At 39.2% G+C, this 27,120-nt stretch overlaps 1 protein-coding gene across 1 annotated transcript in view; it reads left to right on the forward strand.

Moving 5' to 3' along the window:
* Nucleotides 1-27,120, forward strand: part of ADARB2 (adenosine deaminase RNA specific B2 (inactive)) — a 307,618-nt gene that overhangs the window by 168,654 nt on the left and 111,844 nt on the right. The gene's annotated exons all lie outside the window — the stretch shown is intronic.

Consider the following 27,120-nt stretch of genomic DNA (forward strand, 5'->3'; position numbering starts at 1 on the left):
TTCTGCTCCATAGGTTTTGCCAGAGTGAATCAAAATGTCCTGCTAGTGACCCAGCTGACTTCTGACCCGTAACATAATGAACACCTCCTGCCATTCGCCCTACTTAAAGATGGGAGGGAAGGCGAGGCACTTTCCTCAGCTATGGCAAAATTACACGGATCAGAACTTGAACAAGTGTAATGCAGAGGTCCAAGCCAGGCACTCAGCACCATCTCAACTGCTGTTGAGATTAAGATACTTCTTCAAATCGAGAGGATATGAATGTAAATGAGGATTTATTATCTGAGATGCCTTCTAAAAATAAGAATTGTATAATAACAATAAATTACAAGCAGCAGGGTCTTCTAAAACTACTCATATAATTTTACAAAAGAGCTAACTTGCTTTTCATGTACCCTTTTAACTAACAGGTTTTAAAAAAAAACATTAAAATAGTTTATTGGAAGAGATATGATAGGATCCATACCATAAAAAGCCAATAACATAAGCTGTGTACAAATGGGGAGTAATGTCATTTTACATTCTTCAGAATTTTTATAAATCCCTGTGCATTTGGAAAATGTAGTGTATGGGACTGATAAAATTAACAAGTCTATAACAAATGAAACCAGGTAACAGCTATACAAAGTCTTACGCTTGTCTGCTAGACTCGACAGTTCATGCTTAGCAGTGATTCAGCTGACACCACCAAGGAAGCTTAAAAACTAGGCTGTCATACCACTTAGGGAGAAGTTTTATTCATTAAAACTACCGCTACCGCTGAATCCAGGACAGATCTGTAAAGAAGGAGCATTTGTAACAAGTCTGCCTTATTCAAGGTCTTTGAGTGGCAGCGTTTGGCTTATGTTCGTAGCAATAAAAACCCTTTTATTTAAGTGCATCATATTTTATTAATACTATTTATAAAATATTTCCTAAAATACCATGATACAATACAAGAATACATTTTGTTACAGAAATACCCTATTAAACAGACATTTCTTTGGAATGTGTATCTCATTTATATTTTTAAAATGTTTTTTCTTTTTTTCTTTTTCCTTTTTCCCTCTTTGGGCAATGAATGGAGAACATTGCATTTTAGCACACTTGTATAACAACATTTTATCTTAGAAATGGCCTGACTATATTCCAACAACACACTTTTGCAGGAGATTTTATGGTTTTAAATTCAGGTCTCCAGGTGAAAGTAGTGAAAAGACTGATTTAGTAAGATCGTTAATTTAAAATGGCTGCTTAAAGTGTCTTTTAAGAGCAGCTAGGAATCTAAGGTGTGTTTAAGTTTCAGTTTTGCTTTTTTAGACTGTAAGCAGGCAGTTAATTCTTTTTTACTATTAATTCTTCAATAACGATTAGTACATCCAAGACCATTATATTGTATAGACGTATGTACAATCCAAATGAGGCCTTAGCAACTATATAACACTGAAAAAGTCTTGTGACTTATTTAAAGTATGGCTCTTCTCTAAGGTTGCTGTTGGACGTAGACTACATTGTGTTCATGCTCAGTCGTAAGGATGGCTCCCTAATTTCACTGAACTGATGATGTTATTAATGGCCTGTTATCCCTTTTTACCTTTTCTTATTATATAAGAGCATGAATTTCATAAACTTCAAACTGCCCTGTTGGAGAAAGGCCTCAAGCCATTTGTTTAACTGCGTGAATTCTCCTCCCAGGGGAAAAATGGGATCCAGCAATGACTCCCATGCCTACCCAATGTGAGAATCACACCTGTTCACCAGCCATCCTTCCCCATTTCTTTCGCAAAAAACATTTCCCTCAAAACCGAAGGCAAGGAAACAAGTGGTGTCCAGGAAAGGACAAGTGGATTTTCCTTCTAATTTGGTCTCTTTCTCCTGACTCTCAGAAGTATTAGGAGTCACAGCAGCAGTGTCTGCCACAAAGTCACAATCAGATGGTTAGTAGTCCAACCCATACTCTGATTTTGGATGGCACAGTCTGTTGAGGAACATTGTTAGGCATTAGATTTCAGTTTCAGGTGTTTAATTAAATGTCTATTGGTCCCAACAATCCATATCTAACTCATACTTGAGATGCTGTTCATGGTCCTTCCCTGATGGTCAAATCATTTAGAAGTTTATGAGTCTCTGCAACCTTTGTTTCAGAATAGCTGAATCTTTTTGAGCAAAATCCGTTTATCATTTGAAATAAAGAAGCACCAACCTCATTTCCATCATACATGGACTGGATAAGTACGTAGTCTTAGAAAACTTCCTACATCTTTCTTCTCTTCAGAGAGCCATACTCCCCCACTACCATCCATTTCTGATTTACTATTAGAGCTCAGTTCAGTAAGATTTTGACTGCACATTAACAGTTCCGTAATAAATGGAACTGCTAGGATACATAATTGCTTACAAATTTATGTGAGCTACATGTGTGGCACTTACACTTGTTCCAGTACAAAGGCAGGATTTCCTGTGTGCACAAGAGCTTGCTGGAATTTACGAAGTGCCATTTGTGCATGAATGAAACCAGTGCTAAAGTTTGTGAAGATCTATGCTAACCAACCAAAATTGGACAGTTCATCCAATTTTACTGTATAGTAATCCTTCTGAAGCCATGAACATACAAAGGCATATAACATTATAGCCTTCATTTTTAAATTTAATACAAAAAGTGCAACTCAGAAAGTATTTTAATATATTTTAAACAGCAAAAAGAGATGGTTTCCCTGTCAGAATTCTGTTCTTTTTTCTCTTTTTAAGAAACACACTGATACAGATACAGTTTCAGAAAAGTAGAAGAGGAAACTTGAAATTCTTTTCATTTCTCAATTTATGCAGAAAAGATGCTTTTCAGATAGGCAACTTTTAACATCTCTAATAGAAGACAGCAGAGTGGTTTATTAATGTGAATGCAAAGCATTAAATTCTGCAAATGTATTTATCCAAATATGTAATAATCCTATTTTCCATTTTTCCTCCTAGATTTCATGGATTCAGATATGGTGAGATTAATATAAAGTGCTATGTAGCAAGAAATATGGAGTTGGGTGTAGAATGTGTTCCTGAGGAATCTTCTCCTTGAAGGAGTATATAGTCAGTAATAAATCAACATGCTGCAGGGTTACTTGAAGCAGACGAATTTCCATCCTAGAATATAGACCTTTTTATTTAAATGAAATAGCTGATTTAAAGGAAGAATGTAAAACTTGAAATGATAGCTAAGTCATCCCATCCCCAGGGGAAATTTAGATGTACCTGGATACATTAAGAGTTCCAGCAATGATTTTTTTTATCCCCTCAAAGCCACTGCAATTTAAGATGCACTCTTGGAAGTCTCAAATGAAGTATTACTTCCTACCAGCATATTTGTCTTGAGAACTGGTAAAAGCCTGTCCTCACTGTTGTCAATAACACATTTCCTTCCAGCTCCAGTGTGGCCAATGTTCCCTTGTGGCTGCTCTGATAAGAACCTAAAGTCTTAACAATTTATACATTTCCATACAGATCATAGCAAAATTGCAGCGGCAGGGATGTGGCATTGCTGAAGAAGTACATGGGAGCCATAGGAGCAGAAGCCATAAAGAGCCCGTGTATTACATTCCACATAAGGAATCACAGGATCAGTCCTCAGATTTAAAGATATCACTTCTCAAATGTAAAATCACTATGTATGTTCTGACTGTCCTCCACGTTGCACTGGTTAATAGAAACGTTTATCTTCTGCCTTTATTAAGTGGCAAATGGGATTTCAAATACCAGCCCTAGGTAGCTTGTAGGTGACCTTTGAAGCAGGAATAATAATCTTAAAATACAGGAAGGCATAAAACATCTTCCAAAATAGGTCTCATGCTTGTCTCAAAATTAGTGATCTCTGCTATGAAAACTGCTGGTAGCTTATTGTGTCCGAGTGCTGCAAACCTTCAGGAAATTTATGGGTGTTTCAGAAATGGGACTTCAACAGAACAGCTCATATTTGCTGAAGGTATTAATTCTGTTCATAAAAGATGCTGCCATAAACTGTTGCTACATTAAAAGAGGTTTTGATTGGTTCAGTGAACCTAAAATATCTTCTTGCCTTTCCATAGTTAACAAATCATTTCAGCCAATTCACTTAACATTTACTTGGTCAACAGGGCACATGCACCCAACCAAGAAAGAGGACTTGGCAGCAGAGTGGAAACATGCTAAACACAGCCAAGAGCCTTTCTGAATATCTATGCCAGTACAGGCAGGAAGAGCCAACCACTCCATCCCTCCTCATTGATATGCCTCATGCAACATGCATTCAAATGCCACTGCAGGGTACAGCTGGGAGTGACATTCAGAATATAATCCCTTCATAGGTCAGATTCAAGGGTTGTGGATAGATTCTTCGTACTGTCCACTCTCCATTCATCTCCCGGGTGTCTCATCTCTTGCTGGGCCTAAAAGAATAAAAGTGGTAGAAAAACAGGAAACTGTAGAAATGTGGGTGGTTTTTTTAAAGAAAATAAAAATTCAACCTGGAGTTCTCTCATCGTGCACCATTTTCAGCCTATGATACTTTTGTCTTTCTATATTGACTGAAAACTGACAGCAACTACAGAAGCAACCAGCATGATCATTTCCATAGGTGCTATCATCCTTTTTCACAGCCAGCAGAGATTATAAAAAACCCTAACACACAGAGTCCCACCAGAATTAATCCCTGCAGGAAGAAAGGATTTTCAGAAATCTCTGTCACATCAATTTTTCACTAAGGCAAACAGAAGTAGACAAGTAAGGAATTTTCAAATAAAGTTTTATTTATTTGACCCTGATGGATTCAGTATACAACACTAGGAAAAAAATGTGCCCAGAATTACAATGTTCAATGAAGTTTAAATCAAATGATGCTAAAAATGGGTTGCCTCTCAGGTGCCTGGGCTGTGCTGTCTAGCTTTTGCTTTGATTGTAAGCAGTATCAATGAAATTCTCTCTAAATTGACCCTGATTTTATGTTCCACTAAATGCAAAATATACAGAGAGTCTCCTGGTAAAAGCTCTTCTCATCATATTTCCTCCAAGACTTTGCAGTTCTACAAGGAATAGGCCGTGTAATAGAAAGATCTGTTGTGTAAGGGGAGGAGGACAAAAGTGAAGTCTCTGAGTTCCAGAAGTCCCAGCTGCTCACTGGGATTCTCAGAAGAGATAATAATTTATTTCAGATGTATGTATAAACTCCCACTAAAAATCTGGAAAATATTATCTTCCTATGTGAAGCTCTCTCCAAGGCAAAGTACTTTTGCATAGACATTACTGGCATTATGCGGTCTTCCTCCGTTACCTGCCAGCTAATACCTCTGCCTCAGACCCACAATGTTTTTCAGCTGCCATTGCTCAGACTAGCTTTAGTTGATGAGTCTCCATCCATAGACATATTCAAAGCCCGACTGGACACGGTCCTGGCCAACCTGATCTGGCTGCACCAGCTTGAGCGGGGGGGATTGGACTAAATGATCTCCAGAGGTCCTTTCCAGCCTCAACCATTCTGTAATGAATCCTGCAACCACAAAGCTGATTTTCAAGCGAAGACCGAGAAGTGAGAGACTCAGTGTTAATCTTGTGGTGAAAAAGGAAATAGTAAAAGCATTTGTTTTGAGCGTCACAAGGATATAATTTTGATATAAATGCAGGGTCCAGCATCATACTACTGCTCTCCACAACAGCTATGTATTCACTGCAACCATTTTTTAGAACTTAATCTCATTTAACACACACCACACCTATGTTTATCAGCCATCGGAAAAGCTAAATTGCATGAGAACACTTCATTATCAAATTAGAATTTTTGTGAATCCAGCTGCGTTATGGACCATTTAATCCTCAAATTATTCAGCTCAAAATGTGCTTTGCAGTCATGGAAGACTGTCTTAAGTTTTAAGGATTCCTTCAGCATATTCTGGTTTACTAGACTTCTTAGTTTTTTCTTCTTCTAAAACAAAATAAAAGTCTGTCATATACAACTTTAACAAGGTTTACCCCACCAGAGATGTGAAATGGACATAAGAAAACAAGACACACTGGAGGGATTCCCATACGCTGTAATTTAGGTATTGGCAAGAGTGAGAAACATGCTTTTCCATCATACCTGATTGCCCATTCCAGGCCTGATTCTTGCAGTGTTCCCTTTCAAAGGGGGCCCTTCTTGCAATAAGTCCAAGTCTTATATAACTGCAGCTTCCAAATAGTGTAAATTAGTACCACCTAGACAGTATGGATAAAAGGAGTGTTTTCATCTGGTGGCTAGGGGACAAGTCACATGAGACAATAGCAACTAAGGAAGCCAGGTTTTTAGATGGTGCTAACTGGCATACATTGGCTCAGACCATCTGAAATATCTGGTCCAAAATGGCAGTAAACATCAGAGGTTCCCAGAAATAGGGAAGGTCTGCTCATCTGTTTGTCAGAACCCTAAACTACTCAATAGCTGCATATATCAGAAAGGACAGCACTTGTTTCAAGTTACTAGGCTGGGTTTGGTTTTCATCTGTAATTCAATTATTAGCAGAGAGAAAGTGTGAACACTTTTCTATCTCTTCACACTTATGGAATACTCTGGATCAAAACACACCATTATTCTGAGGCAGAACTCATATCGAACTCATATTCAAAGCTTAGGAGCAGAACATGGGCACTTAAGAGTAATCCTGTGAAAAACTGGTAAACATACACTGTCTCATTATTGTTCCAATATAGATAAGGTACTGTTTCTTCTTTCAGTAATACTAGAGAAACAAGGTATGACCTGTTACTTGGATCAGTAGTTTCAAAGGATTATATGTCATTAAGTAGAAAAATATTTTCATTATTTTGAAATGGCTGGCATTAAGTGCAAGTTATGCTGGTGCATTACTGATCAGTCAGATTCATTATGAAAATACATTACTATTCATTATCTACAGCCAGTCCAATCCAGTACTTTTGGACATTACGTGCCCATTGAATGGGCATGGGAATGCTTCCACTGTGTTTCATAGGTTTTCTCATATTACTGAATGCAATTTACGTATATATTGCCCACCCATTAATAGAACCTGAAATTCACACCTTCAATCAGACCTGCACTATTGTGCCAGAATAGCTCTTTACTGAAGGGAAATGGCTTAAATTGTTCACACAATCAGAATTTAATGCAATAAAGCATCCATAATATGAAAATTAAAAAATCAGACTGGAAAAGAAATGACATCCAGCACTTTGATTTATTGGTAAGAAGATGAGGCAAAATAAACATAACAAATCATAAATCACAAGTCTGTCTTTCAGGAAGATGATCAGCATGAAGAATTATGGGACAAAAGTATTTTCAGCCTGCATTGATCAACCCATACAAACACCAAGGTTCTTTTATGATCCTTAATTTTCCTTGACAAACCAATCTATTTATGGCCAGGTTCCTGACATAAAAGACCTAGCATAGTGTTAAGATTACCACATGCACACCACCAGCAAGGGCATTTTCTGCCCCCTGTATCATTCTTGTACAGTCAAAGAACACTCACCCAGCTGTAGAAACAGATGGAAATGTGCACACAGCAAGGAAAAACAAACTGTTTCTTGCTCAAGTGATTTGGTTTCTTCTTACGAATGTAAAATGTCTGAGGAGAGATAACACTGAAATTTTCTCTTATAAAAAAAATATAAAAAAAGAAACAAAACCACCACTGGTGATCCTTGGAACAGCTGGTGGTTTCTACCAGTTAGTCCCAAGTGGCCAGCAGTCGCAATTTGTGACTAGTCTTGTCTTCAGACATCTCAGGGCAACCAAAAAGCGACAGGATGACAGATAGTCCTTTCAATAGATACTGACAAACAAATTAGTGCAAAGATGCTTTTCATAGCATACCAGATGTGTTGAGTTCTATCATATGGAACAAGGAATGAAAAACTGTCTATGCCCCATCTGTGCTTTTTCAGTAATCACTGATGCACTTGTTGTGAAGTATAAGGTACAGTAAACATTTGGACTGCATTTTACGTGTGAAATAAATGAAAAACTCCAGGTTTTGGCCTTATCGTCAGTGTCTAAAGCTCTTACATTAGCACGAATACCTTAAATGCCTGGGAGAGAGATGTTCAGGAGTATTGTCCTGGCGATTAATTGAAAAATTATGCAAACACCAAAAGAAAGGTTTATGCAAATTGGAACAGACTGCAGAAATGCACTTTGCTTCTGATCGCATGCAGGTCTTCCAGCTGGTCATAAAAAAGCAATAGGTTAAAGAATTGCTGTTTGGATTTCCATGATTTCCTCTTGTGGGGCTTATCTGTCCTCAGACTGTTAACCCAGATTTAATTCAAAAGGCTGCAATTGCAGCTGCAAGAACAGTGTTAAAATGGAAACAATGAGAAGTCAGTGCTCTCAGCAGGTGATTGAAAGGCCCAGGGCACTGCAGCACATGCATTTCTAGCCCACTGTAAATGAAACCAATATTTCTTAGGAAAAAAGGCCCATTGTAAGGGTTGTCCTTCCATTCAGAACAGAAAGGTGCTGGATTGGAGTAGAAGCAGGAGGTGGGGGGAGAGGTACAATAACATATACAAATATCCATAATGAAAGAGTGCAAATAAAACGTGCAATAAGTCTGGTCCGGACTGTCTGTTTAGGGGTGAGCTTTACCCACTTCTAGCTCTTTTACCTTCGGCTGAAATTTTGCATGTTTTCCTTAAAGTTTCCTCCCAGAAAATAATTTCCTAACAGCTTACAACTAGGGCACTTGCTTTTGACTCCCAATGTCATCATCTTCTGTGCCCTGACCGCAATGATCCCTCTCCACATCAGTGCCAGACCTCACATAGGCATGTGAGAGGACATAGCTACCCCACGTCCCACCCCAGATGAGTCCCTGGCTGCAGGATCTCCTGTCAGCACTGAGGATTGTGTTGCAGCAACCACTTGTCCTGCCTTTGCCCATGCCCAGGGCACTCCAGGAGGTAGCTGTGCCAAGAAGACACGCAACCAAGTCTTGTGGCTCATTGGCATCCTCTTTGCAGTAAGTCCAGGACACCCGAGGACCTCTTTTCTCACTCTCTGCATTACCTGTGGCTGCTGATATATGCTCACCCTTTTCTCTGCAGCCACTCTCAGCCCTGCAAGACTTTCAAGCTCTCACTTGTCTCCCACCATGAGACTCAGTCTCCCTTCTTGTCACTGCCCTTTCTTCCTCCTGCTCTATTGCACAAGCTCCTTATTATTGCATGAGAAATAATCTACTACTTTGAAAAATCCATTTGGCTTTCTCTTTCCTTTTTGGTTGGTTAGACAATTATTAATCCACCTCCTTTTCATAAAATAGCCACAGTCATAATAACAAAGTCAAAATATGATTTCCCCATAATATAGTATAATATCTTCCTTTTCTTTATTCCTTGCAGATGGTACACCTCTTAGCATAAACAGCAGGTTAACGTACTGATTCCAGATGCATAAAATATGTACAAAGCTTCACATTTTCTCTCTCTCTCTCCTCCAGAGTGTGTGTGTATATATATATATTATCCTCGCCGTTTAATTTTCCCAGCTTTCCATTTTGATTTCTCTTTTAGGACCACAGACTTGTCATAATCCATCTGGGATTTTATTCTTCATCATACAAAAATGTTGCTTGAAGGCCAGTTTTTACTTGGCATTAAAAGCCTGAAGATCAGCGTAAATCAGAGTTTTATAAACCTCTTATAATAAAATCCCTTCAGTTGTAGATGTGTTGTCTCAATAATTAGATAAATATACCAGACCACTTGTTACCAGACTAACCCAGGATCTAATTGCATTATTTCTTGTGACTGCATATGATGCACCAATTCACCGTCAAATAAGAGGCTACAGTATCTGTTTATCTTCTTCTGACATTGCTGTAAATAACTCTAGTTCTAAAAAGCAGTTACAGCAAAGAGTCTGTTTGAATTAAAAGACATTTAAACAAAGAAATCTATGAATATGTTTGTGGACTAAAGGATAAACTGGATGTATTTTGCATTGGTAAGTGAGGGGGGTAGAAATTCTCATTTGATCATTTACAGAAAGCTTCCAACTTGATTGTGAAATGTTTTCTCTTGTGCTTAAATTTCATGCCACAGATTATTAAAAATTGACTTTGCAGTATTTATTTTACTTATCTAGCCCAGCCAGGCTGTGCTTAACCATAGATTTTGTGAATTATTAAATTTTAAAAGCAAGTTTTGTTGGATTTTATACACCAGTTCCATCTGGAGGGATGTGCACCTCCAGTCCTATCCCTGAAGCTGAAGCGCTTTGATTCATCTTTAATCTGAACAGTTTTAAAAGTGCATGTTCCTAGATGTCAGACATGGTAGTCTCCAGTGTAATGCTTAACTAACTGCTTGTTAGTTTTAACATTTAAAATATGATGGAAAATAACTAGTTTCAATAGGTTATCTGAGCCATTACAACACTCAACATAATTCATTCTGTCAGATAACAAGAACTATTTTCAAACATAATGAGAAGCTAAAAAAGGTCACTATGCCTACAAACACATATACATCACTTTAATTTAACAGTACCGAGGCCGAACACGTGTTCTTAGTGCAAATCTCTTTAACTGAAACCACTTGCTACTAGAAAAAGGAAGGCAACTGAATAAATCTTCAGTATTCAAATTAAAGCTAAGCCCAAGTTACAAAACTTAAATCTAAGTCGGGAATCGGACTAGTACTAGAATCAGACTAGATTTTACCTAAAAAACCTTGGATTATCCAATTAATGTGTAAGCTCTAAAGTTTAAAACAAGATCTCAATTTCCCTGTTAAAGTTAAGGGCAAAGCTGGGGGTGCCCTCCTTTTGGTTTATGTTTATAACTTAAAAAAAAATCAACACTTTTTCAGGATATTCTTAGACTTCTTCAAACTGATCCCCTATGTGAAGGTGGGAAATTTGAAATGCTAGTGTTGAAACCTGGAACTGTTTTAAAAATGTTGTTCCTACCACTGCCTAGAGGACAACAGCAGCAGATCTCTTCAATGCCGTATGCATTAAATACAAATACAGATTTGTGATTTACTTGGGTTTTGCCAGTACATTGGTCTCAGTGACTTTGTGATGAATTTTGCTTTCATGTGTGTATTTCCTAAGTCATACAGGTATGGCAACAGAAAGAAGCAACAACTCATATGCAGCAAATAGATTGTGTAAAATAATTGCTAAATGGCTCGTAAACAAAACAACTAAAAAACACTCCACATACAAACGTCTGTTCTAACTACACCCATAAAACCAGACCAAAATGCTAAGGCCCAGAGGTGCTCCATATTGTAATTAATGCCAGATTTCAAGGGGAAATTATTTTAATTATACAGAGCACTGGCAAGATTAGTACATTCAGTGTTGACCTCATTGGGTTTTGTTTGTTTGTTTCCTTGTTGATTGCAAAATTGATGTAATTATTTCCATGAGGACTTTTTATTTTGATGCCTTTTTTGTGTGCCACGGAGCAAACAGCAAATCCCTGTCATCCTGCTGAGCAGCCTGTGAGAATAGGGCAGCATGTAAGAAAGAGAAAAGCACAGAAGGAAGCCTTTTTTTCTGGTTCTAAATTACTTAGGGAGAAGTTATGGTATTTTTTGTTCTTTAAATAATACTTTACAGCAGATCTTCAAAAGGAAAATCAACCTTATGAGCCAGGAAATCCTATTCTTCTGATGCGCTTATAGGCAATATCTGGGATAGTTGTGCATCTTAAATCAAAATGGGATGTCTTTCTAAACATATATTCTGTGCTGTTCCTTATAAAGCCACCATTCACCCAGATCTACTTTTTCCCAGATCTCTGTATGGCCCTGGTTTCTCTTCTACAAGCCTAATCATAACAGCCTTAACCTTACTTTTTAAGGCTTTCCTTTGGACACTGAGAACCCTGTTTCAAATATGAGTATCTTTGCCAGATGCAAAGAACTCTGGGGTGTAGGTGGCTTCTGTATGTGTTCAGGTGTTTGGAGGATATAATTGACAAACTCTGGGCCTCTGCTAGGAAAACCACAAAGGTTCCTGTAAATATATGTATGCAGGCATGAAAAGGTGATGTGTATGTACACTCTTTCATAGACATTGTCCGTATTAGAGCTCCAAAGTTGTCCAGTCCACAAGAGTTGATAATCATTGCTGTCACATGCTAAAATTCTTCTGGATGACCTTGGCTCTTTCTTATAGATGGGAAGCAGCTTATGGAAGAGATTTTTCCAAACTGCAGAGGACTGCATGAATACCAGTTAAAACTGAAGATATGCAGCATGGATTTAAAAATTTCAGAACATCTTTTTTCCAGCTTTCTCTGAGTCACACCTCAAAACCAGCTTACAGTATTTTTTCATTGACAACAGTGTACATTGAAAGGACAAATCTACACAAAGGGCTATAGATAGTAACATTGAAATTAGAATGTTACAGAAAAGACTCTGTCAGCAGAGTCTCAAAATAACAGTGCTGAATGACCTTCCTCTACACTTAAAAATACATGAGCCTATTTTAGGTCAGATATCTTTATTTTCTTTTAATTATGCCAAGTGATATGATAGAAGTGTTTAGACTGGAAATGACCTTTAAGATCACCAGGTCCAACCCTTAAATCAGCACTGCCAAGCCCACCACTAAATAATGTCCCTAAGTGCCGCATCTACTTTTAAATACCCCCAGGGATGGTGATTCAACCACTTCCCTGGGCATCCTGTTCCAATGCTTGACAACCCTTTCAGTGAAGAAATTTTTCCATATATCCAATCTAAACCTTCACTGGCACAGCTGTTTCCTCTTATTCTATAGCTTGTTATTTGGGAGAAAAGACCAGTCCCCACCTCACTACAACCTCCTTTCAAGTAGTTGTAGACAGTGATAAGGTCCCTCCTGAGCCTCCTTTTCTCCAGACTAAACAACCCCAGTTCCCTCAGCCATTCCTCATAAGACTTGTGCTCTAGACCCTTCACCAGCTTCGTTGCCCTTCTCTAAGACACACTCTAGCAACTCAGGATCCTTCTTGTAGTGAGGGTCCCAGAACTGAATACAGCATTCAAGCTGTCACCTCACCAATGCCAAGTAGAGGGGGAAGATCACTTCCCTAGTCTTGCTGGTCATCCTATTTCTTATTTCTGATACAAGCCAGGATACTACTGACCTCTTTGGCCACCTGGGCCCACTGCTGGCTCATGCTCAGCCATAATAATAATGTTATCACAAGGAGTTATAAGAAGGCATTTTGGGTTATGCACAGTCCGAATAAGAGTTTGTTGTTTATGAGAGGCTGGAAGCGTCTGGGTGAGACCCCTGTGTGGACACTAAAACCACTAAATATTCTGATCTGTAACATATGTTTCTAAGTTGTCAGAAATAAAAATGGCCCCAAGAGGTGCCTGGGACTTCATTGAGATCATACATGGAGCTATGGCAAATGACATCCATTCGTGAGCCTTGTTCTGAAGGCGCCTTTGCCTTCAGATATGTCATTAGCAGTCAGATTTCTTCTGCAGCTCATTCCTAAAAGCTGTGCTAACTAACCTTAAAAACAGCACCTTTCTTCCATAGGGGCCTCTGCAGATAAATGCAGTGTTACTTCTGCACTAATCCACCAGTCTTCAACAACCTGGCTGTGGGAATTGTTACAAGTCAAGACAGTCAGAAGTGGGGTTCATCTCATCTAACCGTAGCAACTACTGTGCTAAGCATCAAGATGACCAGATGAAAGACAATGGGGCAGTCAAAGGATTTGTTATGGTTTCGTCTTGAGAAGCTCTTTCTTTTTATTCACTCTTATTCATCAGGAGCAAAAATTGCATCTCACTTTAGATGGTAAAAACCATAGGGTATTGCCATAACTTACCCATTGTATTCAAACTGGTTTCTAAAGAGGGCCTACAAGCAAGTTGGAAAGGGACTTTTTACAAGCATGTGTAGTGATAGGACAAGGGCGAACTGAACTGGCTTTAAACTGAAGCGGGAAGATGGAGATTAGATGTCCGGAAGAAGTTTTTTACTGTGAGGGTTGTGAGTCTCTAGAACAGGTTGCCCAGGGAAGTCATGGGTGCTCCACCTCTGGCAGTATTCAAGGCCAGGCTGGAGGGGGCTTTAAACAACCTGGTCTAGTGGGAGGTGTGGCAGGATGGGTGGAACTAGATGATATTTAAGGTCCCTTCTAACTAACCATGCTATGATATAATATGTAGCCTTGTAGTACAGAGCTCCAGATCTCTTCAGCAGCAGCCTGATTAAAGATATGCCTAGTGAAGACCTAATATACATTTATTTTAAAAGAGATATTTATTGTACTTATTTTTGATGAAGAATTCTGCAAGCTAGGATTTTTATTTATCCTTAGTTTATAAAGAGACTTATAAGTGAGGTTTACATTTTGAACGCGCTTGGGTTAAAAAGAATCATGAAAATGTTCCTTTTCAACTTGCTTTGTGTGTGTGCAAATCACTCCATCATTGTTTCCACTTCTGTCAGGACACAAAGCATATCTGTTAAGAGTCAACAGACAGTGACCCTTGTTATATGACTGAGAAATAGCTTTTGGTAACCTTATCGGGTGAGTGAAGACAGATTACAGTAGAGATTTGCAAAGCAGTTCAGGCGACTTCAGGGATCAGTCATCTGCAAAAGCACTGGAAAACTGCAGTTTGCCTTAGGTGCCTGGTTACACAGCATGAGTAGTGAACAGTCAAAACAAATAGTTTGCATGGGATGAAATATGTTTACAGAGAGTATTTGAGCAAATTCTACTGACAAGTATATTTGGAAAAATAAAAGTCTGATACAAACAAAAACTATTGAGCAAATCAGGTACAAATCACTCTCTCAGCAGTAGACACGAGCTAGACAGATCCTGAACTCTACACATGTTGACGACACAGACCTCAATCTGCAGCCTAAACCACCTTACAGTATCAAGGGCATATGGAACATGACTTTATGTTCTTGTTGTCCCTTTGCAGGGAAGATATGGCTTTCTTTTTGTCCATTTCCTTTGAATTGAGCAAATTCAGGTTTTGCTAGTAAGTAATTTGTGGAAGTTGCAGAGGTTACATTGCAACTCTGAAGTTTTGTCACTCGGGGATAAGGAAATACAGGATGGGATTGTTTGCATTTAAATCATCAACACTAGACAATTACATTTATCCTGAAAAGCCTCTGTAAAATCTGGAAGCAGAATATTGGAAACGGACTTTCTCCTATAAAATTCTGTTCACTGGAGATTTACTGTATGTCTGCTTCTGGAGACAAATTGCCACCTTTCTTTTTCCCCTCCTGTCTCTTGCTCTCTTTTGTTAACAAATATGTAGCAAACCCATCTGCTGAAGCTCAGCCAAGGCCAAAGTATTTCAGTTTTCTTAGCACGAATGCTCCTGGACACTCTGAATGGTCCTGGACAATCAAATGCCTTGGAAAAGTTAATAAATATGATTGCGATGTCTTGGTCTGTGGCCATGGCACTACTGATGTGACCCCCATAACTCCAAATACATTGCACTGTCCTGGATTCAGAATCTGAGCAAGAATGCTACAAAACTGAACAAATCGGAGCACATCCTATTTCTAACACTGGAGAACTGAGGTTTTAAGTATTGTTCTGCTATCCTGACCTCAGGCGTAAGTAGGGTAACAGAGAAACCATCCACCCTGCAGGATGTCACCTTCAGGCTGGCCCCATCAGGGGGTTACTCAGATGAATGGTGTGGAAGCTGTACTGGTGGTTGCTGCCCAAGAACGCACACTTACTCCTTTGGTGCTCATTGGCTGTCGCCCATCAGTGAAGGGGCAGCGTTTGGGATGGTGACCCAGTGCTGATGGCGGGGATAGGCATGTTCCCATGCTGCAAAGTGGTCATGGAAGAGGTCACAGGGTGATAGTTCGCAGTGCCTTTGCTGCATATCGGAACCGCATGTATTTTAATCAATAGGCTTGGAAGTCAAGCAAAGCCTCAGCAAGCATGGTCCTTAAGTGTGTGATTACTGCGAAGACTAGTATCCTGGGTGGAATAGTGCCTGCCATAATTGGCAGTGGGGAAGAGCAGGATTACTGTTAAATGTTCATTATTATTTTTCCTACATTGAAAACTCACTGGCCTAACTTAAAGGTCAAAATATGTACGAGAGCATTAAAATATACATAGAGGTGGAACTGTACATGCAGGTAGCCAGCCTGTATTAAAAGTCTCTTGATTATGAGGTCTCTGAGGGCACTGACGGGCTCCTCTCACCCTGCCCACAGCCCAGAACTTTGTTTCAGCCTCCTCTGGGACCATAGTCGCAGACCCAGGCCCAGTCTCCAGCCCCACCACAGCCCTGCTCTGGATAATCCAGCAACTGTGTCACGCTGGGTAAAAGGGTCTTCCTTCATTGTCATCCCCCAGCTACCCCATCACTTAAAATACATCATCCCTGTTCCCATTTCCTCCCAGTTTGAAAGACAGGGCCTGGCCATCAGTCATTAGAGTTTACGACCAGAGGAAGAATAAACAAAAAGTAGCAGCAAAAGAACAAAGTTTTGCTGACGGTGAGTATACCCATGTCTGCAATAGTTTAAGTCAAGCCCTGTACAGAGGTACCTTTTATTTTCTGGTGGTTTAGGAGAGGACTGTAGCCATGTTGCCCCTATCAGTGCATCCCCAGTTTGTTAGGGGCTCATTAGCTATAATGGAAACTGTGGTCTTTTGAATCAGTGGGGTTCAAATAACTCCTGCTTTACCAGAAAAAAAGTATTTTCTTTCCTGTTATGGAAAGAAGGAAGATGGCTTGTAAGAGGGAACAAAAGATATGAATTCACATGACTAATGGATTTAGATACATTTGAAGAGTGTGAGCTATATATTTTCTAGTATAAGGGGCCCTCTCCTCACCAGGATTTCTTGTGGCAGAGAGAAGAAAGTTTCGGATTGCTTTTGCATTTTAAAATGAAAGAACAGAGCATAGGAGCTGTTTTATAATCTCTTGCTGAGATCAAAGGAGGGAGAAGTAAATGCATATGTACTTCTTTCTCTGGTGCTGCACTACCTATTTAGTAGAACTAATGGAGCTTCCAATGTAGAAGAAGCAGAGATTAGCCTCTTTATCTCTGCTAACTGTAAAGAGTCCAAAAGGATTAATATTATTAAGAGTGAATTTCAACTAGAAAGTAGGAAGAAAATTCTCTGTCCTCTTTCTATTTTTTCATCTTTGTTACCAGAAATAACTTGGAACCGTAGTTTTCAGCCTCCCACTCATTCTTATTTTTTTTCTTCTTATTTCTCTAAAAACAGAAATATCTAGCACCCCTGAGAAGCTTTGACTTTGTCAAATTTTTGACCAGTTTGCATGAGAATTGTGAAGAACTAACAAGACTGAGTAATCATGATAAGTTTATGAAATCAGATCCTTAAGTGTTTTGAAATAGTGTTATTCCACTGACCTCAGCTAGTGTGACTCCATGTATGTTCATGAACTTCAATAAAGCTACACTGACTCACTCCAGCTGAGGATCTGACCCTTGAAATTATGGAATCTTATCCAAAGCAAACTGAACTTCTGTCATGAATTGGTCTTCAAGGGAAAATAATTGCTAATTCAATGACTCCCACTGTTTTTACTGCAGCTGCTAGTCATTCTGTGCTGCAGAAAATCTTTACTTTTAACTGGTGAATCAAGAGTTTCCCCAACAGCTTCAATACACAGAATATCAGAGATGCAGAAGTCCTCCAAATGTTATGTACTAGAAGGCAAGCCCTAGAGTCAGTCTATGAAGCAAAAGTGACATATGCAGGAGAAGTCCTCCCAGCTAGATATTGTGCCTTGGTGTCCTATTAGCTTTTCCACTGAATGATGAAAAAAATTAAAATAATCCTGATTTAGATGGGACTTTTTGACACATAGAGGGTCATCATATTCAGGGTTAATATCATGTAGAAACAGCTTGAAAGAGCTCTCTGGAACCAGTACTCAGCTTACGAAAGTGGTAACCCTGGCATGTACATTGATGCTGCAGCACCATCCAAATTAGTCCTTGGAATTGCAGAATTTGGGGCTGAAGAAAGTAAGCAACCTGCTCAGGAGGTTACAATTCCTCTGTTCCTCTTGGCATTCACTGAAGGGAGACGAGCAGAAAAGAAATGCGATAAAAAGTAAACGGCACTTTTCCTGCTAAGCTAATCAGTTCTGTTTGAGAACTGAGGGCTGTGCCAACTGCAGATCAATGCACTAAATCACTTTCTTTCTTGTGCAAGTCCGGCTGCCATGGCAGCTGCTAACAAGGGAATAAAGAAAACCATTATTGGATATTTAGTAGACTTTTTAAGTGCTTGTGTAAAGTAACATTTAATTTAATGCGAAGTTATAAATATAATTGGAGTTTATGGACATCATAGCAGGAAAATAAAAAGAAAAAGATTCCTCTTCTTTCTGTGTAAAGAGCTGTTCTGTGGTCCCAGACCATCCTTATCAAACTCTGTCTCCAGTATGTTAAAGAGGAGCTTTCCTATCAGGTTTTACCACTTCGTCTGTTTATTAAGAGGTAAACACTGAGATAATAATATGCTTGATATTTCACATGGCTTTAAACATGTTTAAGCTACTGAACAGGATTAAAACATACTTAATTTAGGATGAAATTAATGTACTCTAATGCCACAGGCTGTATTGACTAAGTCTTTGCTGACTATAAACAAAACCTACAGTTAGTGCTCCAGATGTGGATATGTGTAGATTTAATCTGATAAGCTATTTAAGACAACAACAACTGCATCCAGCAGATTTATTCAGTGATGAAATATTATATACCTTTTTTCTATTCTTTTCCAAAGAATTCTGAAATAATAATCTTTCTTGTCCCTAGCTGTGATTGGAACTAGTCCCTCCCTGTGACAAGTCTATGGGAGTTTTCAGTGATGTTATTAAATGGCTCATGAGAACATTGCAGTTTTCCTAGAAAGCTCAATTTCTGCAGCATTTTCAGAATTCTCTTAGACTAAAACACAGGACTCACATCTCTGAACTCCTGGTTGCACATGCAGAGCAGCCTAACTTTGTCACCATTTAAATCATCAATCGTAGCTATGCAGTGAAAAGCTTAATATAAAATACCCACGAGCAAGCAGTAGACTGCCTTCTCTTTAATTACATCAATCCTCAATCACCCCAAAGCAATGCCATCCTTGGAAGTGCTAACTCTGACAGGTAGTACTTCTGGGAATGCCATAAAAATGCCAGCAAAGCAGCAACGGAAGAGAAAATAAGCTGCCTCATCTTTGGAGAATTATTGGACTGTACTAACATTCAAGGGTACAATGTCAGCACAATGCAGAAAGAGTTAGATGCATAGCCCCCATCATTATTGTTGATGGGAGTCACGTGTCAAATTTTCTTTCATCACTCTGAAAACTTGGCCTTCTTTGTAAAGCTTTAGCCAACTTTTCCTTTGTTACTGCCCTTACCTAACAGATTTTGAAGTACAGTGATTGAATAAAGACAAAAAGGGGAAAAAGAAAACGCTAACAAAGTAGCAGTGATGAACCTGAAGCTTTCAGACTCTGTACGTGCTGTGATGGAAAGCTTAATAAATATTAAAATCTCACATGCCTTAACAGGTGAAACTGGAGCAGTAGTTTTGTAGTAAATGGCACTGTAATATCAGCAATGCCTGGGACAGCCTCAGGGCAGCTCCTAACTCTTTTTAGCTATTTCAGCTCCTAGAGAGTCAAATGGGAATTTAAGTGCCTAAATACTTAAATAACTGGCTCAATTAGCAGTCCTGAGTCCTGTCAGTAGCATCTTGTCCGAGAAAACCTTATAAATCTGAGCCCTCTTATATCACCCGGAGTTAATTGTTTGCTCTCAATAAGCACACAGATCTCAGTGAGAGCATTCCTAAATTATAATGGTAGTGCTGCCCACAGACAGATTGGTTAACACAAGGCTGCCTCATGTTACAAAGAATAAATCAGGGCAAGATTCAGGTTAAATACGCATTATTGTGGAAGTACAAGAGAGAGAGGTCATACTTTGCTGGCTTGCAGTAGATGAACAGAGAACAGAACAGATTTAAAAATGGTTTTAATCACTAATTGCTGACTGGACCTTTCTGATGAAGACCATTCATTTCCTAATGTGTAAACAGGTATTCAGTTTGGGAAGAGGAGGGTTACAGCTCAAAAGGGGGTGCTAGCAGGCAGTGCCTGCCCTCAAACATCCTGCCTCAGCTGGGGCCATTTCACATTGGTTCCTTCATCAGTTATGTAGGGGAGATGGATAGCTATATCTGTATGTGTGTTTGTAGGCATTGCTGCACGTTGGAGAATAAAATCTTAGAACTAAAAGAGCAGTTTGTGTTGAGGTGAAGCACATAATTATTCCCATGTTAGGTGATCACACTTTAGACTGAAACTATTGTCTTGTAAAGTATAAAAGAAACACTTAGCTGCTCATCTGCAATGCTCCTATACAAACATCCTATTGTTTCCCCATGTAATAATTCCTAATGCTTGCAATTCTTTGAGTGCCCTCAGCATGAGCTCTGTGAACATAAAGGAATCCTGATCCATCCCTCAGTAACACACCAGTTTGTTGCCCAACCCTAGAGTGGATCAAGGCCTGAAATGGTGTCATGAAAACCTGTCAACAGCAAAGCCCTCTTGCTGGGGCTGCATTGCTCAGGGAAGCAAGACATCTCCTTCTGCACCACATGATCCAGACACCACCAGTGATAACACCCACCAGGACACAGGTCAAGACTTCTGGCAAGATAGAGTGGAAATCATGTCTTCTCACTTTGAACATCTACAAGTTAGTCTTTCAGTCTAAATCGGTAGCCCAGGTCACAAATAAATTCAATAGGTACCTGCTGGGAGGGATTTCTTGTACTTATCTCAGCAGGTATGTACATGTTCATGCCAATGTCTACACTTGAATGTAAAGTGAGATCATCCCCTCTTAGGGTTGTACTGCCCCTCTTACAGCACATGATAGCTGAGTTTGCCTTAAATGTGTAGACAGGTGCTCTTTCTTTGAACATACTGATTGATATACAGCTCACATACAGTCAAATAGTCATAAGTAGTGTTAATCAAGCAGATTTATTTTATGCTTAATAAATCCAATGGCCATTTTTTATGGTCACCATTGCAAGACAGAGCTGAGCACTGATGCGTTTTGTGAGATTATTCTCTCTTGTACTTCTGTTTTCTAAAGTAATGGCATCCCCAAAAAAGGGGGGGAGGGGAAGAGGGGAAAAAAAAAAGTCTGCCAGAGTTTATAGAATGCAAAATAAAAATATTTCCAAATTGAATGTTCAAATAGCATAAGAAGCTTTCTGAAGACATGATTTTTAAACTGCCATCTCCAAGCCACAGCCAGATCACTTAGAAAGTACATACTATAGTACACTCCACAGGCAGATGGAGGTGCACATAAACTGATAATAACTTGAGATTTTTATCTCTGTGTGTCCTCAAGCAAGGCATCAGGAAAGAAAAAACACTTTTGCAGCAAAGTTAAATAGTTTTTAGATCTAATTTTACTAGGCTGAACTAGATTTCAGATTGATTTCTGTGGAATCTAATAGAGAACAGCACACATACATATTGCCTTTCTTGTAAAAAATCCACCAACCACTTTGTGGTTTTACTTACTTTGCTCTTTACTAGAAGTAATAAGAAACTAATATTTCACAACACAACATGTTTCATTCTGTAAATGCTCTTTCATGGTAAAGGAGCTTGGAATGGGCAGTTAACAGAGCACTGAAGTACAGCCCCTGGGATTTGTCTACTCAAACACCTATTTACATTCATACAGTGAAATGGCAGCTAAAACCCACCATCTCCAATTCTGCAACAGGTGAAGACAGCTGCAGAACATGGCACTGTGGAAAGAAATACTGTCCCAGATGCTGTATGCACTGGCTAAGGCACATGATGTGATCAATTAAACATATCCCAGAGGACAGATATATCCTGTATCTCAAAACTTACTGGATGGATTCGTACAAATCACATGCATAACTTTATTGCTGGTCCTTTCTGCTTCCTAAGTGATAAACTAGAAGTTACTTTGACCTCAGAGCAAATGAGCATGGCTGTGTGTGGAGGCCCTGCTGCCGTGCAGGGCTCCAGAGTGGCCAGAGCACAGGGGATGAACCTGCCAGTGCCTGTTAGGGGTTGAATCATCACTGGCAAAACATTTCACACAGCTTCCCCAAGAGCTTTCTAAGGTTAGCAGTTCTGGGTCAATAAACAGCCAGAAAAGGACGCACAGAGGTAATAGGATTAGTCCCATTGCTAGACCCCTGAGCTAGCTGATGTTTCACATTCAATGTTCTCTGCAGTATCATAATACCATAAACTGGTTTTGCTGTTTAATGCAATGGCATTTCAGAGGTCTCATCTTGGACAAGGGTCCCATTTTGCTAAGCACTGAACAAGAACAGAGCAGATTCTCTGCCCCAACAACTAGGTAAATGAACACTAAAGGCAGCAAGCAGATCTATTCACAGAGGACCCCTGCGCTTGGCAAGCCATGGTCAACTTCCAGGTGAGGCACAGGGGCAGGTACTGTTGTGCCTGGGTGCTGTATCATACTGAACAGTTTGTTGCCCTGTTTCAGAGGAAGACTTTACGGCTCTGTGTCCACACCTCTGACTTCTAACTCAAGGCACAACCTGCCTCTTGCAGCTGAAAGCCTTCGCCTCTTACGCTGAGTATACAAACATTCACCAGTTTTTATCCTGTGCAAGTCACCAAGCTGGAACTCCTGCACCAGGATGCTGCTTTGCCTGCACTGAAACTTGAGCCCTCTGGAAGGGTTTAGGGCAGCCACATTTCCAACTTAAACATGGTCCTCCCAGCCCCACGGCTACCATGGTGTTCCTTCACAGGCACCCCAGCACAACTTTGTCGGTGTGGGTATGAAAGAGCATCATATAGGGAGTTCCCACTTGCCCGTGAAGCAAAAAGCACTTGAGCAATGCTGCTGCTGCAACCATGCACTATTGGTAACTCATGACTCAACAGCTGGTTCTCGAATTCAGCTGTAAAGGCTGATTCTGACACCAAGAAGGTAAATCCCTATCTAGAAACTAGCTGCTTAAACTAAATGATGCAGCATGGTGACTGTACAAGCCGTAATTTAGAAAGCTGTGAGCCCTTTTTGATAAATGCTGTGCTATAAGACATTGCTATTTTCCTCACAAATTTGTCTTTTTTCTTTTCCTATAAAGACTCCCTCTGCCCTGTCATCACTGTCAGTCCAAGCCTGAACTGACTAAGACAGGAGAAGAAAGACAGAGAATCATTTCCTGATTCCAGGCTCTCTTCTTTCCCTGTACCCCACTTTCAAAATAAATCAAGGTTAACACAATTATGTAAAAGTAACTATGTCAGTGGCTGCAAATACTTTAGAGAAGTAAAAATGAGGAGTTTTTCCAAGATGTTTTGCAGCTGGATTTACATTATTGTATCAGACTTGACCCTTCCAGAGTAATTTCCTACTCAATACAAACAAAAAAAAATTACGACTAGTTTGTAATGTCCGCATAGTGTTTTTGAAAGAGTATTATTAAGGAAACCTCTGACAAATAAAGTAGCTTATGGTAATCAATTTGAATATGAAAATGAAACTAATTCAGTAAAACATTGCTACTGCTGATCTGGCAAACCACTGGTAGCCATCTCTCTAATCCTTCTTGTGTTCAGAAGTTGCATTTAAAAAAAAATATTATTAATAGTGCTCATTAGCTGCCAAGCAAATGGGCATGCCACAAGCTTCTGCTCAGAGATTAGCTAATAATAGCAAATACTACTTGCTTTTCCAAGTTTGAGCTACAACCTGCTCTGTGATATCATGGTCAGGATAAGTTTTTCTGCTGGGCCCCACAAGGATGGGGAGGGACTGTAAATCATGGGTCCAAGGAGAGGTGCAACACCCTGTTGGTGCAAATTGTCTTCCTACAGCCCTTCAGCACCAACAGCTCCTCAATCTTGCCAATTGACAATCTATTCCAGTGCTGCACTATCCTTACTGTTAGGAAGTTTTTTTAACATCTAAAGTGAATTTCCCTTGGTGCAATTTAAGTCCATTACTTCTGGTTCTGTTAATGCACATGGAATACAGTTTGCTCCTTTCTTCTATGCAGCAGCTTTTATGTATTTGAAGACTGTTGTTATGACCCCACTCAGTCTGGTCTTCTTAAAGCTAAACAATTTGTCCGACATGTATAAGGCCTGATTTTTGAAAGTGTTTAGTTCCTGCCATTCCCATTGCTTTTATTCAGGTGATTGAGAATGAAAAAATATCAGACGAGTTGATGATCAAGCCGTATTGTCTGGTGCCCTTTAAATACTGATAGGTATGAAGGGCACAAATGCTGTTTATGGCTGTATATGTGTATTCTTGTCTTCACAATAAAACTGTATTTATGGGACTTGTGACTAGTCTTCTTACTGCATCCACAGGGCAAAAGCAGCTTCACAAAAAGAGGAGATTTTAGTGGAAACTTGGCCAGGCTTTGCTAAATCATTTGGAGTAAATAATTTTCTGGTTTTCATGCAAAACCAGTTGGGTTTTTTTGTTTGTTTAAATGATTTACATAGCTACTGTCAAACAGTGTTCGTGTTTCTTTTTTAACTACTGGCTGTTATCGGAAAATATACTTAAGAAATGTGAACTGAAATCTTTTTCCATCCCAAAACAGAGGAGACTGAGGTTTCTTCCTGCAATGGACTTCTCATCAGGATTTTTGTGCTTGGAGTACTGGAGCAGAGTTCCATTTGGCTTCACTTGAAGGGATATTTTTATAGTGAATGCACTAGAAAATATGACACTATCTATCTTCTTGCTTTGGTGTTTGGTGGCTAGAAATAAATTCTGCTATTCCTGTTCTTTGTCTTTCGATTTCCATTGTAAACAGGGCTTCCTTTTTGTCCATGTAGGCCCTCATGAAATCTCTCCTTCGTGTTATTGGAGGCTTTTAGTACAATTGTAATGCAAGCAATAATAGTTCCTTGTATTGATTCTCAAATGTAGGGTTATGTATTCTGCCTTTCTGGAGAAAAGAGTTTTTGAAATGTCTTGTTTTGTTCTCTTAGACCCTCTCTCCTAACCTTGAAAATAATTTCCTCAGACAAATATAGAGGACATTTACAATTATAAAGTAAAAATAGCCACTCTAATTTTGGGCTACCTGTCATTGCCCTTTTTGTGAGAAAAAAAAAAATCATAGAAGTAGAAGAGAGTGAGATAAAAAAAACAGGCTTTAAAGGTATTTCTGTGTATGGCTTTTTTGTATCCAACCATGTCCTTTATTCTTATTCAGAAGATTTCATCAAACTGCTCGAAATATGTCTAATTGTGATGGAAATTAAAATACACAGGGACCATAGAGTATGAATACACATCTCTCCTAGTCTTGTTCTGAAATGGTAAGCAAAAATAGCACTGAATTTCGCCATTGACAGTTAAGCTGAAGTAGTGTCCTATGGTATATATACAATAATAGGTAATAATGTGCAAAAGATGGAAATACACAATCATACCAATAGTTTTATACCTGTTTAGCTGTAAAAACCTACATTTAATTAACCTGTCATCTATCTTCCCCTCCTCCACACACTTGATAATTCATATATGCAATGTGTTCTTTTCTTTGTACGTTGCTCACTCAAAAACCCTGCCCTTCTCCTCCTTCCAGACACACGCTAAATCTTCCAGTGCTCAACCAATGGATAGAAATATTAAATTACAATCTTTATGGTTTACAATGATTGAAAGATATCCTGTTATTAGGGCCTGCCTGAGTTTGGTGGACACAAACCCAGCCATTGCTGCTCTAAGAGTGCAGTAAATTTCATAGGCCATCCCCTTTCTCTGTCACACAAAGTAAAGGCACTAGCAAGGTCTTTGAGAACTAGTAACAACAAAACATTAAGATGGCCAATGGGTCCCTTAAGACAAAAAGAAAAATAATTAGATTGCGCATTGCTGGTTTGGGAGAAAGATAAATCACAAAATATTCTTTTGGTATACAGCATAAAGCTACATGGTTTTACTTTTTGATTGGTTTCAGGAGTAAGCATCAGCAACCTCAGCAAGAAAGCACATATCCTCATTACTTGGTTGATGGATTAACTCTTTATGAGAAGTGAGAATATTTTCTCAGCAAAGAAGCTTTTAAGTTTGTGCACATCATCCAGTGTCTTGAGAGTTAGTCCTGAAGGTCTGAGAGTTGTGCAGTCAGGCACAAGACAGAGTACACTCCAGCTCATTGCATCTCAGTATCCAGGTTCAACAGTCAGTGCTGGTGCTGAAGCCAAGGACTGCCCTGATCCTATTTCTATCATCTGAAGCATTTCCTCTACCAAATGTAGCCTTTGGATTAAATCCCAAATACCTACACTTTTTTCACTTCAGTAAAAGAAACCAGTTGAGAATGTTGGGAGTGAGTAACAACCTTTATCCTGATCACAACCCAACAGTCCCACACACACTGAGATGTATCATACGGAGATACCAAATTTCTCAGTGAGCAACACCTTAGCAAAAAACTGTCTTTTGGTTAAATCATTCATAAATAGCTTAATTCTTTTGGTTTGAGACATCACCAGAATCCCTTAATAAAATTACAATTTAAGGAGGCTAATTTGTGCTCTAATTATATGTCAGTCTGTGCGTAAATGTTTCTGGATGGTGAAAAATTTTCTTCAGGCAATCTTTTATTCTGCTTATTGTATTTACCTAACAAAGAAAAGTCAGCTTTTACTGTAATTTCTCATAACAGAGTTCAGTTGTAATGCTACATAGTTAAGGGCAAACATATGCAGACATTTTTGATGTATTTTGATGCCAATCTTTAACAAGAGCAAGGATTATTAAATGTGGAAGAACCAGGCCAAAAGGCTATGTGCTGCTGAAAAAGTTTGAAGGCTCTTCAGTTGGAATGCCATTGGTAGACCAGCAGCCAGGCAGTCTACGGAAATTCAGAGAAATATTTTCTCACCCATAAAGGAAGTCCCCATGGGAATCCTTTTACCTGTGTCACTTGAAATGAGACATTCTTGATTTGGTTTTGGTGGTTCTGTCACAGAATGAAAGCCTCACAATGTGAGAGATTCATTTTCACCTAACTGAGGCTTTCTAAGCAGAGAAGTACTTTAGGAAAGCAACTAA

This window comes from Pezoporus wallicus, unplaced genomic scaffold, assembly GCF_028554395.1.
Source record: "Pezoporus wallicus isolate ANWC-B61680 ecotype Strahan unplaced genomic scaffold, APGP_CSIRO_Pwel_v1 contig_3847, whole genome shotgun sequence".
Taxonomy (NCBI): Eukaryota; Metazoa; Chordata; class Aves; order Psittaciformes; family Psittacidae; genus Pezoporus; species Pezoporus wallicus.